Source organism: Pleurodeles waltl, chromosome 3_1 (genome assembly GCF_031143425.1).
Source record: "Pleurodeles waltl isolate 20211129_DDA chromosome 3_1, aPleWal1.hap1.20221129, whole genome shotgun sequence".
Taxonomy (NCBI): Eukaryota; Metazoa; Chordata; class Amphibia; order Caudata; family Salamandridae; genus Pleurodeles; species Pleurodeles waltl.
The window spans coordinates 619,585,517-619,600,672 of record NC_090440.1 but is presented as its reverse complement, the minus strand read 5'-3'; the positions used below and the strand labels follow the sequence as shown (position 1 = coordinate 619,600,672).

The window sequence follows — 15,156 nt, the reverse complement described above, 5'->3', positions numbered from 1 at the left end:
GGCCAGGCTTTTATCACCTTTCTATTGCTATAGCTCACATACCAGAAGAATATTCGATGCCATATACTACTTCAATGAAATCACAAGTGGACAAATCATGGAGTGGGAGCCTGTGTTCAGTAATTGGATGTAGGTTCATTGGCACTTAGGCTTATTTCAGTTACCACAGAACAAGCAGGAGTATGTTCCTTTTTATGTTCAGGTAAATATTATTGATTTTTTCTTGATTCTTATTCTACTTTCACTAAAAAATAATCTCCTAAATTCACTTTAAGACCCTCAATTCTAGTGACTCAGTAACATGAGTAAGCAGGCCCGGCCTAATTGTGAGCTGTGGGGTGGTAAACATGAGGGAATCGGAGTGGAAAGACTGATTTCCACGCATATTCCCAAAAGTTTGAAATCCCTTTCATTTCCCCACTGCTGGAAACACTGAGACCCCGAGTAATGGTAACTCCGAGGCATGTAAATAACCAAGATTAGTCAGGGACACTCATATCGAGTGCCTACGTCTACAAAAAATACATTGATCCATCTTCCAGGTATCTGGGAATTACTCTGAATGAGGATGTGAGCATAAAATTACCTCTTGGGTTTACAGCAGCTGTGCACACCTTTTCTGTTACGACCTACTTCTATATAAATATTCCCCCAGGTAAAACCATGGTCATATCTGGAGGAATTTGTGCACGGAAAACACTGAGTTGAGAAATTACTGCACAATTTGTAATATGAGTTCTAGCACAAGCACATTTTTTTCCTGCGAAGAGCGTTACCCCACAAATCCAAGGGCCAGATGTATCAAGCCTTTTTGCATTCGCAAACGGTGCGAATGCCCGTTTGTGATTGCAAAAATGCCTTTCAGTATTTATGAAAGGCATTTGCAACGCAAATTTAAGGAATCGCTAAATTAGCAATTCCTTAAATTTGTGAGCCTGTTTAGAGAATCGCAAATTGCGATTCTCTAAATAAGAAATCGCAAATAAGGAATCCTTATTTGCGATTTCTAAACCACATGTAACAAACAATTCCTTAATGCAAATTGGGCATTAAGGAATCGCTATTACCACCAAGTTGAACTTGGTGGTAACCATATGCAAATATTAAAAATGCATTAAAAATGCATTTTTAAAATTGACATGCAACGCACACATGCCCCTTTGGCATGTGTGTGCCTTACATGTCCTTAAAAAACTTCTTGGGGTGCAGCAGAGGGGGCCCTTAGGCCCCCAGCACCCTGGGGTTGGCATTTCACAAATTTGCGAATTCCAGTTAGGAATTCGCAATTTGGGAAATGCAAAATATTCGCAAATATGGGCCTACAGGCCCATGGGTGCAAATGGGTCTGGTATCGCAATTTGCGATTCGGTAATAGCATTTGCGATTTTTAAGAAATCGCTATTACCGAATCACAAATATCATACATTGCATTTTGCGAATCAGAAATAGCAATTTCTTAAAAATCGCTATTTCCGAATCGTAAACGCCTTTTTTGTTACATCTGGCCCCAAATGAAGTAAATACTGACTTCAAAATTCGTGTATGGAAATTTTCTAGTGTTAAACTAAAATTATTTCAAAGCAGCTGCCTGAAATTTGAAAGGTTGTAAGGAATGTAAACTACGGTTCATCAGCTATTGCTTTAGGATTAAATACATTACTAAATTGGATTTTATTGGACCTTTGTCAAGAATTTTGTGATCATATTCACTCTGCTGAAATTTACACCCACCTCAGTTTTTTCGAAGCGCAACCTATCTGTGACCTTTTTTGAGTGCTTAGTTGGGAGGCTCTCTGTTGTATCAAAACAATAATTTTTTAGCAAAACAATCATTGTAGAATCTACCATACTCATCTAAATTAATTTGAACAGCCAGGTATTGTATCCTTGTATTTCCTACTACCATTTTAAACTACATAGTGTTGAGTATAATGTTTTACGAAAATCCAAAACTCTTGAGGGGCTGTTTTAAAGCTTTCCATACCTCCCACACATCATCAACATTCTTTCTATCCTTATTTGCTTAAAACAGGATATACCTCAAATCCAAAGAAGAAACTGTTAGTGTACTATTTGTAACCAACACTGAAGCTAATATTTCAATGTATAATTTTGAGATTTTGTTTTATCCAACAAACTTCAAAAGGAAACGTTTTATTGGTACTCATTTTTTTATTCCTACTCTAATTTTAATGCCCCGAAACCTAAAAACATTGCACAGTTTGCAATTCATGCATTGCGCCACTCTGTAAATACGGTGCAGGGACTTTGGCCTCGTTGGACCACATTAATGTAAAAATAAATGACATTAATGTGGCTCAAGGTGGCGCTAGGGGCCTATAAATATGCCCCTTGTTCTTTGTATGTAGGGCCCCAGCAGATAATTGAGAATTGGGCTTCTCAGATCCATTCCACCAGGTGTTCCACTACTAGTGCAAAGAGTAGAGGGGAGAATGGGAGGACGTGCCTCTTGCCTCTTTCAGTCGGGAGTTGGGGGGCAGCACATAATTAACTCAGACCCATTCTCAAGGTTTACATTATAGTGTTCAGATTATTTGCAAAGGCCGGGGGTCAAAGTTCATCCTGAGAAGGATGTGGAACAAGAAGGGCAAGTGCAGCGAATCAAAAGCTTTTCTGAAGTTAATTTACCCTAGGGCTGTTGTATCTTGCAATTCCCCAGCTCTGGCTAAAAGTAGTTGTAATCGGTGGATACAGTACCTAGTCCCGCGATCTGGCATAAAGCCATTCTGGTCTGGTTTGAAGAGAAAATGAATGACCTGTAGTAATCTGTGAACAGAATTTTGGCTAGCATTTTCATTGCCATCGTAATCAGCCAGATTGGTCAGTAAGAGGGCCAGTCTTCTTATGAATGACAACGGTAGTCGCTCTTCATATTTCCTCTGTTATTTGGACCTTTTGTGCTGTCTTCTCGATGAGAGCAAGGAGATGTGGGGGCAGCAGGGAGGAGTAGCACTTGAAAAATTCGTCTGAGAAACAGTACAGGCCTGGAGCCTTGCCGGATTTCAGGGAGACAATGGCATTTTGTATTTCCTCATTCGGGATTGTGGCCACTGCTTCACCTGGAAATCATTAGATATGGAAATACTGCTTACTAGGTGTGGTTGAGTGTGGCTCTCATAAAGGTAGGAGTAATATTTCGCGAAGGCCTCCATGTCAGAATTGGCTGCGTAGTCATCTCACCGTCACTACAAAGCACACACAGGATCACTCTGGATCCCAGGTCTTGGGTTGCTAGCCAGTACAGGAGATGTCCCTTTTTGCCCTCCCCCACGTGTAAATAAGATGTTGGGATGCTAGGCAATTGTGCTTGGCTCTATTCTGTCTAAGTTGGCATAAGTCCTGCACTGCTGTGGCCAGCTGCCCCAAGGTATTCTCTGTACCCCCCTAAGACTGATACTGCATTCTAAGCCTGTTATTTCTGTTTCAAGTGCAGGTGATAAGGTATTTAATGTGTCCACGGGCCACTACCTTGAAGGCCTCCTAAATGGTCGTGGCAGAGATTACTGAGCCAATATTAGTGTTAAAGTATGGGGATATTGTTTTCCAGAGGTCATCAGCAAAACGTTCGTCTTGTACCTGGCAGGTATTGAGACACCAGTCACTCGGATTGGTCGGCCTCTTCCCTTAAAGGCATAGTTCCACAGGAGAATGGTCTGATGAGCTGCGGGGAGGATTCTACTGCTCTCATTCCTGACAAGCCCTTAGCTCACATAAAAAAACGTAAAATGTCAGATGTCTGGGTCAAAATGTCTAGTGTCTTGGTGCCATTTACTCTAAAAGTAGCAGAGCTAAATTGAAGCAATTCACACTTTAAGCGGGGTCATTCTGACCGATGACCTACCATCGAGGGTGTCAAGAGCTGGGTTTACCACAGCTTGTATTTCTCCCCTATAGTAGAATGGTGGCAGTGGGCAATAAGGTGAGCTGGGACATCATGACAGTTAGCGAGGAGTCAATCTTCATCGCGGGTGATAAATACACTGACAATAAATAGATCATGTTTGTCTCTCTAGTGTTTCTGTGAGGGTGATGAAACAGCCCACTGGGTCTGGGGAGATTTTTGGCAAAACTAGGGGGAATTAATTACGTAGGAGAACAGTGGCATCCCTCCCACCCCTGGCGTAACCCATGTGGTACACCCAAGTATATCTGTGGCAGGCCAGAAATTTGCAGTGATTACCATTAGGCGTGTCTCCTGCAGGAGGAGAACTTATGGGCCCAGTTTCCTGACATGGTTAAGGACTGCACCTCAGTTGAAATTATCATAGAGGCCATTAACATACCATGTAAGTATATGGTAGGACTTGTCCTTCATTGACTGTGTCAGGGTGATGCATAAGTTAGTGTGAGTATGTGGACCATGTGGCTGCATCGTGTGTAAGCAAAAGTCAATTGGAATATATCTCTGGCAAGGGTGTTGCAACAGGCAGTCCCCTCAAAACAACATTTATCTCACTTCTCTCTCTCAAACCAACCCTCAAAACCAACTCCCTCTTGCCCCTCCCTAAATCAAAATCAAATCAGGGTTTATAAAGGGCAACTACTCACCCGTAAGGGTCTCAAGGCGCTAAGCAGGTTTGTCCTCTGAGCTTCAGTCGAAGAGCCAGGTTGTAAGGTCTTTCCTGAATTGGGTTAGCAATGGTGATTGCCTGAAGTGCAGGGGCTCCACACTTCCACCCATGAAGAATCTGTGTATGTGTTGCCCAATGTAGACAACCTAAAAAGGCCAAAACCGCAATCAAAGGATAAAATAAAGAGGGGTAGGCTAGACAGTGGGGAAGCCTGCATTTGTCATGGCAATAGAATTCAGCAGCCAAATCATCTCTCGTCAGGGTCCGGCTGGGGGGGAAGCGAATTAACAGATTGATGTCATCTCTTGTTCCTCCTGTTTCTGCAAGACTGCTGCCCCGAGGAACTCTCCTTTCCCCTTAAGTCATATGGGGGCCAGAAAAGCTGTCTGTTAGCAAGCTTTAGGCCTTCCTCCACCCAACTATCGGCATCCTCAGGGGCCTCAAAGAACAAAGGGCGCCCCCCTAACGGCACCATGGTAGGGCTGTATTTATGATACAGAGCTCCATGGCACACGTTTCCACAGATGCATTCAAGGAGAATATCTATTTTCCTAAAGTCAATTGTTCCAATTGGCTGAAGTGAATGAACTCAAAACCACTTGCTTGTATCATGTGTATTTATTGGAATATTCTCCTCTTGGTTTTACAGAGATTTCGAGAAATTCATGTGCAATATTTTTTTTTTTTGTGCAGTACGTTTTTACTTCAAATTTATCACATAGTTCGTATTTATTGTGTTGAGTTCACCAGAGAGTCAGAGTTGCATCACTCCTCTTAATTTAGCAAGTCTTGTTTCCTAAATATTGCTTGTTTTCTATTGCATCCTTGTTTTTTGTATTTGCAGAGTTACATTCCTAGTGCATGTATTCCAGCTAATATGTGTTTCGCCCCTTGGGTGTCTGTGAGGCCGGGGCTTTCTCAGGGCTGTAAAGATGTAATACTTGATTGTTAGAACTGGTAATTCCATTAGTTCACCCCAACTCTTGTGATAGCATGCTTCTGTGGACTGGTGTAGGATGGGATAGAGGTGGGGGGGAGGTGTTCCCTCAAGTGTGATAGCTAGACAAGTCATAATGCTTTAGAGAAATATTAAGTTTAAAGAGATAAGTTTGAGGGCCTTTTGAATCAGTGTTCTTTGTGATAATGTGTTATGGGGAATGACATAGACCACCACTCCCTAGTTGCGCCTCCTGATGTTCGTCATCTCATGTTAAATAATTAGATATTACTATGTAAGACAAAAACCCTTAGTGAGGTGAAGTTTTAGGTGAATGCAAACATGTGTTATTTTTATTATCACACTTAAACCAAAAAGATTTACCTTTGTACTGGATTGACTCAATGTCTAGAGCAGTGGTTCCAAACCTGTGGTCCGGGGACACCTAGGTGTCCACAAAGCTTTTTCAGGAGGCCCGCGACTTCTTAGAAAACAAAAAAATATTAACTAATTAGGTCCCCAGCTTTCAATAATGACTCTGCAGGGGGTCCCCGGATTCCAGTAATGATTCAGTAGGGGTCCCTGGGATCCAGAAATAATAAAGTGGGGTCCACAGAAGTCAAAAGGTTGGGAATCACTGGCCTAGAGTATACAACTCTCAAAATGAAATTTTTTAGAAAACCTAAAAAGAAGAAAGGCATACCAAATGAGGTCTAATGATCCAGAGTACTATACGTCCGTATCAACCCATTGTGATTAAGCAATAAGCTGAAACCACACAAAAATGGGAGGGAACAGATCATAAAACTTAACCGCATGAGGTAGTTACATACATTGGGAATTTTCCAACTTATCTGTGACACATCTGTGGCGCTACAGTGACGCATTGCTGGGCTAGCGTAAAAGAAATGACGCTACTCCATTAATGCAAGGAGGGCCCAACAGGGAAAAGCCCAGCATCACTTTAGCACCTGCTCTGAGCAGGCATTCAAAAATTGATGCTGTAAAGGTGCAGAACGATGCAGTGAAATCTTGTTGCTTTTAACAGGGGAACACCTACCTTGCATACATTATACCTGGCGCAGGTATAATGTGGTACAAGACTTTACAAACTGGCGCAATGGTCCCATTGCACCAGTTTGTAAATGTGCCACACTGTAGGGGACTGCTTTGCGCCACCGGTGCCTAAAAAAAAAAGAGACATTGGTGGTGTAAAGGGATTTGTAAATAAGCCAGAGAGATTTCTCCTTGGAGAGAGCCTTTGGTCTTTCTGTGAATTGCAGCATGTATTGTATTTCCATTGCTCATAGTTTTTTTTAGATTCCTAGGAAGGATCTGCGTCTTTGTTAGACCATCATAGGGGCCGAGCTACAGTGCAATTTCCATGTTCATAGCAGGTGTGCAGGATGACGTCACGGTCAGCATAGAAGAGGATTCGGACAATCATTGCTCTGAGCGGGATCACAGGTGGCGGTCTCCCCATCTCGTTCAATGATGAAGTAAGGTGACAGCGCCTCAGCTGGTAGTCATGTCTTCAACCAGTCTGCAATAAATTACATAGTATGAGATCCCATCCGCACCTTCCAGTATGCCCACAATCCAGGTGTGGTTCCTCCTGGAGCAGCCTTTGGTGTCATCAGCTCCATCCTCCAGCAGGAGAACTTATTTCTGCAGCTCCAAAAGTGTAGTGTGGAATGTACAAATGGAATGTTGAGCCATAGATAGTTGCCCCTTCGTCTTGGACACCCTGTCAACCTCATTAGTTAGGTCTTGGCGGAGCAGGTAGAGGTTGACATAATCTCCCCTATTTTCCCTTCCAAGGAAGCTCTACAGTCCTTTATAGCCTGAAGGACCAAGGCAATGCCCCCCTGGTATGCCCAACCTGTGTGTCATGTGATGTATCTGGTGCAGTAGAGGCGGGCGTGGGGTTGTATATGTCGATTTTACCCTGTGTGGGCTGGGCAGAATGTTTGTCTTTGCCCATTGTTGAGGCTGTTCATGCTAAAGAGAGTGGGGGAGGAGGGAGGGCTCAACATTGCTGCGGGCACCACTTGGGATAGGGCTGGGTGGGCTGTCGGTTCTCAACTCAGGGTAGTAGGTGTGGCCCGTAGGGCTTGGGTTTGCTGTCCCTAGTCACCAGTAGTAAAGTGTGCTCTAACCAGTCATGAGGGCGGGCTACAAAAAATCATGTGGGAGCAGGTTCCCCATCATCTAATTGTTCTAGGGCTGAGGCGAGGAAGGGGATGGAGACAGGAGGGGAGAAGCATCACTGCACTGCCCTCATACTTCATGACTCCCAGTCAAGGAAGAGGCATGGTGAGAGATTAGTCCCAAAGTCTCCAGGCTCGATGTTTGTCCAGCCGGGGAATGGCTCAGGAGCAAGGGAGGCAAGCAGGCGCAGCAGGGCTAGGCCTCTGTTAGGGTCCTGCGTGGGCCCTGATCCAGCCCACCCACAATGTAGGAATCCAGTCCAGGCACACTGCAGGCTTGCCGCACTACCAAAGAAGCCCCATCCACCTCTGCTGTGTCCCACCTACCTGCCACTGGGAAAACATTACAGGGGCCTCAGGCCAGGCTGGAAGCAGGATGCTGATCCCTGTAACTTTTGCTGCAACAGGCCCAGAAAGGTGCGGCCCTATTGGGGGCCGTTCAGATCATTCCAGGTCCCCAGAACACTGAGCAGAAATTGCAGGCCCGCAGTCACCCTGGCTCTTCACAGGTGGGGTCATCCCATGACCCAACTTCAGAGCAGCAAACAGTCACAGCAGCCCCCAGCCTGGTCTTGCACGCCTGGAGGGGCCCCTAGTTACTGAACTACAGGTTGATCCCTAAGGGCCAAGAAAATCTGCTGAAGTGAAGGATTATGACGGATGATGTGGGCATGTCCCAGAGCTTAGATGTGTACATCCGCCTTCTTTGGTTGGTAGCCACTCCTCCTGCATGAGTTGTAATCGTGGGGCATCATGATTTTACATTATGTCGCTGATACAAATGAGGAACACATGGCGCCTTCAAATTGGTCCCCAAATTTCAGTTGGTGGTACCAAAATTCTGAAATAAGTGGACCATTGTTGATTCTAGTGTAAACGCTAGAAAACGAATTCCTCTTCCTGAGCCCTTGAGAGAGAGAGACACGTATGGTACAAAAAATGCTAAAGATTTATTCGTTTCAAGAGTGCTTGACTTAATTTCAGGATTTGCTTACTTAAAATTAATCTGTTTTCTTACTTTGTACTCTGCAGTAGCATCCAATCTGTATATTAGAAGACAACACATCAAAATGTAACATACCAAAGTGTAGGCTATGTATGGGACTAAGTGAGGTGACTCTCTAGAGCCAAAGTTAACATATTTATGTTCAAGGACTGAGTAAAAGAAACAATTGAGGTCATACAAGGCATAATATGGGTTTGCCGTGAGCCACCTTTGCATCGAACCCCAGGATAACGTGATACTTAAGCTGAAAGTCGTTTGAATGTAAGCTTGACAATCTACAGACTTGCATAAATATATTGCCCCGAAGTGAGGTTTTTAGGGCGCTGAACGGTCCTTTTGCATATGCAAACTGTACGTGTAATCACTGAACCGGTGGAGGAAGCTCTCCTTGATGTTACTAGTGTAGCGGTACACTGGTGGTTTAACTGAGAGCAGGAAGGTGGTCCTCAGCAACTCTGAGGGAGGAGGTGGAGCTCTGGTTAATTCTGGAAGGCTACACCAGTTAAATGCAAATAAGAACAGCTGTTACCAAAGGAGAGCAGGTTCCCAAATTCCAACCTTCCCTGTGGAATTGGGCTACAGATTTGTATGTCTCCTTTTAGATACACCTTAGTGGGCATTTACCCTGGTGATTCTAAATGACTGTAATTATTCAATTAAACACATAACTGTGATAGCCACATTTTCTTTATTAGGCTTGACTGCAGTATCTTCTCTTCTTTTAATAGTTTTTGGTGCTGTTCTGTTTTCCAAATTATGCTGAGAAGAAATTCTTGCTAGCGAAAGGAAGTGGGCCAAGAGATGTTTAGTTTAGGATAAAAGGTCTTAGAAGTATGCATTTCTTATGGGACACAATTGGAAAATGGGTGCCTTTTCCAAGCAAACAAGTTCTGAGAAAATCATCTGGAAAGGTAAGTTTTACATTAGAAATGGCCTACTTGAGGGACAAACCTTCCATGAGCTTCAGCCTAAAGTCTCTTGGCCAGGAAAATGTTTTTCCCTAATGGGCTTATTTTCCTGACCTCAGGCTACACAATGAGGTTTGAAAAGTGAGACTGGGGTGTACCCCAACTTTCTCAAGTGTTAAATGGTATAATGTACGGGATGAAAAAGGTTTCTGTAGATGTCCCCTAAATGTGAAATGTTGCTTGTGTCATATTATTATGGATTGCGTTTTTCCTGATTAAGTTTTTAAGACCCCTATTTTTAAAATATCAGACATATTTGCCGTTGGATGCAACGGAGTTACTGTCTAAAATGTGTTTTATGGATGTTGCAGTAGAATTGCACGATTCATTTTTTCTGCTAGGCACTGTCTTACAAATGGTTTAGGATAAGTTGTGTTTTAATTTGTGTGCACTTGTGGTGTTAAAATGTTTTATTACATAACTGCGTTTTTTTAAGAATGTTTTATGGACAATTGTCCCATTAAAATTATTGTAAAGCTGTAATTTGTTCTGTTTTGCAGGATTCATCTCATTAAGAGGGTCAGGGAATGAGCCGTACTGATAAAGGAAATTTTGGTGACTGAAATACTACAAGAGCTTTCACGGAAGAATTAAGTAGTTTCTTCATATTACTGGTGTTCTGAAGTCCCTCTCTTATTTGACAGATTGCAACAGTTGTCACTGTTCCATCTCTCCCTTGGGAAGGAGAAAAGAGTTCTTTAATTTGCATTTATCATGGAGTCCAAAGGAAGATCAACTGGAAGCAAGAGTGGAAAATCTGAAAAAGTCAGCACTGGACCTGCACCTGGTGCTGGGACAGCGTCCGCTTCTGGTGCTGAGAAGAAGGAAAGTGCATCGAAGGAGGCCCCGGTTCCTGCAGCAAAGAAGCCTCAGGCGGCCAGCGAAGTCACAACTGGAACAAATAGCAACCCCGCAAAGGCTACTGGGATGGAAACTGGGAGCAAGGAGTCTTCCAGCACCTCCCCTGACTTGGACAGCAAAGGGAACAGTAGTGAGGCAGAGTCCACTGGTGGCTTCTTTGAGAACATGAAACCACTGCTCCTTGCAGGAGGCGTGGCAGTGGCAGCAATTGCTGTGATTCTGGGAGTGGCGTTCTTTGCTCGGAAAAAATGAAACTGAAGTTGAGGAGAGGAGAGTAAAAAAACATAATTTACTGTACAGTTTGTTTAAATATCAAATGCATGTAACAGATACATACTCATCAAATATAAGTAGATAGTCATATAAGCCTACATAACTCTAAGATGTCCAGTTTTAAGAGAGCATTGCCAGTTCTACAACAGGAGGGTATTCATGTGCTACCAGTAATCTCTTCTTGGCTACAATATTCCATGACGTCTTCTCACTGATGTCATGAACATGGCATAACGTGAGGAGCTGATCCAGAATTAGCCTTCCATGTGTGCTTCCCTTAAAGGCCATGGTCTGAGAGCATGGATCAGGGATGGTTGTTGGTATGCTTTCAGACTTTGCTGCAGTGTCTTGTAGTATGACACACTTCCTGTTCCATCAGACATGTAAATCCCCCTCTTTCAATACCCCAGAGGAACATCTGTGTCACAATCACATCCTTCCCACACGCTTTAGTTTAAAAGCCCCTCTTTCCTTCATATCTACCAACTCTACCAATACATATGTGTAAAATAGATTGGTGGTGTTAAATCAATTGAAGGTACCCTACCTTTCTTGATTTATGAAACTGTAATGTGTCATTGGGGTAATGTACGTGGTACAAAGGAACATGTGACCATTTTTGACACATCATGAAACACACACCATTGAGAAAACATTATTGTTACATGCTCAACTGCTGCTCTTTCCTGCCTGCTCCAGAATATACTCACGTACTCTGTCGATTGCAGCCATCCTTATAGACATTACACACAGACATTTGTATCTAATTTCGGGGATGAGGGTGGAAGAGTAAAAAAGGGATTTAGTTACCAACAACCCCTCTATCCCATAATCTAATAATAAGTAATCAGGAAAGGCAGGCATTGCTACTCTGTAGTGAGGTATTTACACTGAGGTCTTATCATTTGAGTTGCCTGATTATCAAGACGTTTTGTGACGCCAGCTGGAATGAGTTAGTCTGCCCTTACATGGAAGCCATGGCCGGAAACTTTTCACCGATCGTAACATTGCCGGTCAATTTACCTGAAGTCTGGCTACACTCAGGTATCTCCTTCATTTTGAAAAACAGACAAACTGGATGTTTATCTGCCTCTCACCTTTCATGCACTTCTTTTTTTCAATAAAAAAGAGCATATAGTGAAATGACCCGTACACAAAAGGTGATGCTTAGAAAGAGCAGGGGCTATTTTGAGCGTGTGTTTGTTTTCAGCAAGGATGAGCTTCAGTGACTGCTCAAACTCAGTGGTGGACAGGCCTTTTGCAAAATACAGATGTCCTGACTGATGCTTGTGAGGCGCCAGCAAGGATGGGGGAGAATCGGCTGTATGCCAGGTACCCCGGAATTGTGACCTATTCTGACCCATATATACCAACCTTTTAGTGATGTCGTCCTCTTGCAAATATATACATTTTCCTTTAGACAAGGCCAGCGGAATTCTTAAGTGTGAAGTTTCCACTTAATCTATCACCTGCTACTTACTCTGCTGAGTTTTCCAAAAAGAACCTATTTTCACCAAACTGTTCTATGGCTATCAAAGGGTTACACACCAGATAAGGACTGCAGACCAGGAATTCAGTTTGACTCACCTGTTGCATTTTCGCGTTTATTTACAAGTGTAAAGTTAACCACTGTATCACGGTTGTGGAAAGATTATCAATCAGTATAGTTGTCTGGACAGGAACAAACGGAAAGTAAATGGGTTAAAGTCAACACTTGATTAATAATCCGAACAGCGGGTAACACAATATGGAGAAATGGCAAACATTTTCCAGGGATGCTCTCATTTTGATAATGAAATCAGACGACAGCTGTAAGGATGGGATTCTTGATATGGAGAGATGAGTAACGGCCAATGTCGTGGGAGTAAGATATTTGGCAAAGGAGGTTTGCTAAGTATGTGTTAACTGAGATGTAGGTCTTCCTGTTGAATATCTATCTGGTTTTAAGATTGACGTTGGATATTGGTAGCGGCAGCATCCGAGGCATTCATGGAAGTGGATGCTCAGTACAATGATATTTCAAGAATACACAAGAAAAAGGCACATACCGATACATTTTTTGAGTTGAGATTGAACATCCAACTTTCAGGGTTCTGCAGATGGATGGCTCTTTGTATATTATTATTGTAATTATTACACTTATCATTAGTATTAGTATCAGTAGTAGTAGTGTGATCGTAATGGCTCTGTCTAGTGGGTTTCTTCAGATGAGTTGCAGCTTGTATTTTACGTGTTGACACATTTTTGCCATTTTAAAAGAGCTATTAATCTCATCACAAAAGATAAACTTATTTTTGTGTAATTTTATATCAGTCTCACAAAAAATGCTTTAAGTGCTATTGCAGCACCGTCAAGTAAAGCATTGTACTCTCACTTCATATTCAGGGAATACATTTTCGATTATCTGTCACCCTCCTTACCCATCGAGCAGATCTTTAGCTAACATTTGCTTTCACTTAGAAAATGGACTCTGCCTTTTTTTGCATTACCCAGTGGCCCTGCTACAAAACTCAAGCGTACTCCCTGCTGGAATGATCCCTATTGTACATTCTCTTCGGTTAAGACTGGGTGCATTACTAAAAAGGTTGAATTTCTTTTTGCACTTTCGTCGCCCATTGGGGCAGCTCTTTTGAGCAATAGGGAAACATATTTTTAGTTGTATGTTTCATGTTAAAAATAAAAACTGAAAACGCCAGCTGAGCACTGACAAAGTGCATCCACTGGAATGCTTAAGTGGCCGAAAATCCAAATCCTCGGAGCAGCACTGCTTGGCAGGCGAGCCTTCCAGCCACGTGTGGCAGCAGATGGAGGGGCGCGGGCAGGGAGGCACATTGTCATTGTGCAGATGCCGAAGCAGGACAGAGGCCCCCCGACAGACATGGAAAGCAGGGAGGCACGGGACACTGACACTGCAGGCTGACCTGATCCTGTGCTAGTACCACACTGCCTGCTGCTTGTTGAGGCTGACGACGCGCTTGGTCCATCATAAGACATGGTTGCTATCATCATGGTTGAGTGGCCTCGTCACAGTCTTTGGTGTGGTATTCGCACACTTTCTGACTATGCTGTGCACTCTCGCTGTGCAACTCATCACTACAACCAGTGGCACTTGTAAGACAAGCAAAGCTTAAACATACAACAGCATTGGCTGCCTACACCGTCCCGTAAGGCATTCTCGGTGGCGCCTGTACAATTCACACATATGAGGAAAGGTGGCTTTTTAATGACTCCGTATTTCTAGTTCCCAGAACCGATGTGATGGCAGGACTCAGAAGAGGGCAGTGGGAAGCGAAGCTGTGGGAATGAGTGGAAAGGGAAAACAGCACCAAGACAAGGAAAACCACCCTAGCAACTCCTCACACATAGCTCTGCAAACATGTAATTTTACCGACACTTTGAATGAACTGCAAATCACTCCCTAAATAGACAGCAGAGATTGTCCACCTCCCCCACCATGCCCCAATACAGTACCTTCTTTACTTTGACTTTTAAAGAAACAAGCGTATAAATGCAATAATGCAGTTAGACTATAGAATATACTAGATTGAAACCTAAAGTAGTCTTAGCTTGTCCCATGATTGTGACCCGAAGCACTGTGCCACGGCTGCGCCGTGTCCCCTCGCACTCGCACTGCTTCCTCGATTGTAGCTGACACTCGCATTCACTTGGTGTGTCGTTGTGTGACTCAGGCAGGCGGACTAATGAACAATTGGTAGCCTCTCCCTGGCAAGTACAGGGGACAACCCGAAGGCAATGTCATATGCTGTGCACCTGTACCCAGCTCCAAGACACATGTAACTCTTGGCAATCCCGTGTGAAATAAAATATAAATATACTTATATATATGTGCACCTTGTACGATCGGTGTGCTGGGCTTCATTTTTGTGTGTACAATTATTGGGAACATGAGGGGACCGCGCTTGCGCACAGGCAAGGTTTTTGTTTGCAGCTTTTTGCTGGTGAAGGTAACCATGCATATTCCTTGCAATGCTCCTGCGAACTAATTGGTACTGCCCTGTTCAGAAAGTACTGGGGTTTAATGCTGAACACACTTGTCCTCATTTTCACAAGGGCTCGCTGAGCCATACTTGAGTCTTCTCTTCTTAAATTCAGAAAATCATTAAAACGTGTATTTCTAACAACTAGCTTTACACCTCCAACCTCTGTTGGCTATATGGAAAGAAAATGTTCCCACTTGCGCAAACATACTCCGTTAGAGTGTACGTTGCACTTAATAAATAAACTACTTATAATGAAATAATAATAACACAATACTTCCCTGTCTCACTTGGTTCCCCAAAACATCTAC

General features: G+C 43.3%; 1 long non-coding RNA gene across 1 annotated transcript in view; it reads left to right on the top strand.

The window, feature by feature from the left end:
- Positions 1 to 14,686, top strand: part of LOC138284386 (uncharacterized) — a 50,003-nt gene extending 35,317 nt beyond the window's left edge. The window contains exon 2 of the long non-coding RNA XR_011201389.1: positions 10,214 to 14,686. This is a non-coding gene — a long non-coding RNA (uncharacterized lncRNA). The remainder of the gene's footprint in view (positions 1 to 10,213) is intronic.
- The last annotated feature ends 470 nt before the right edge of the window (positions 14,687 to 15,156 follow it).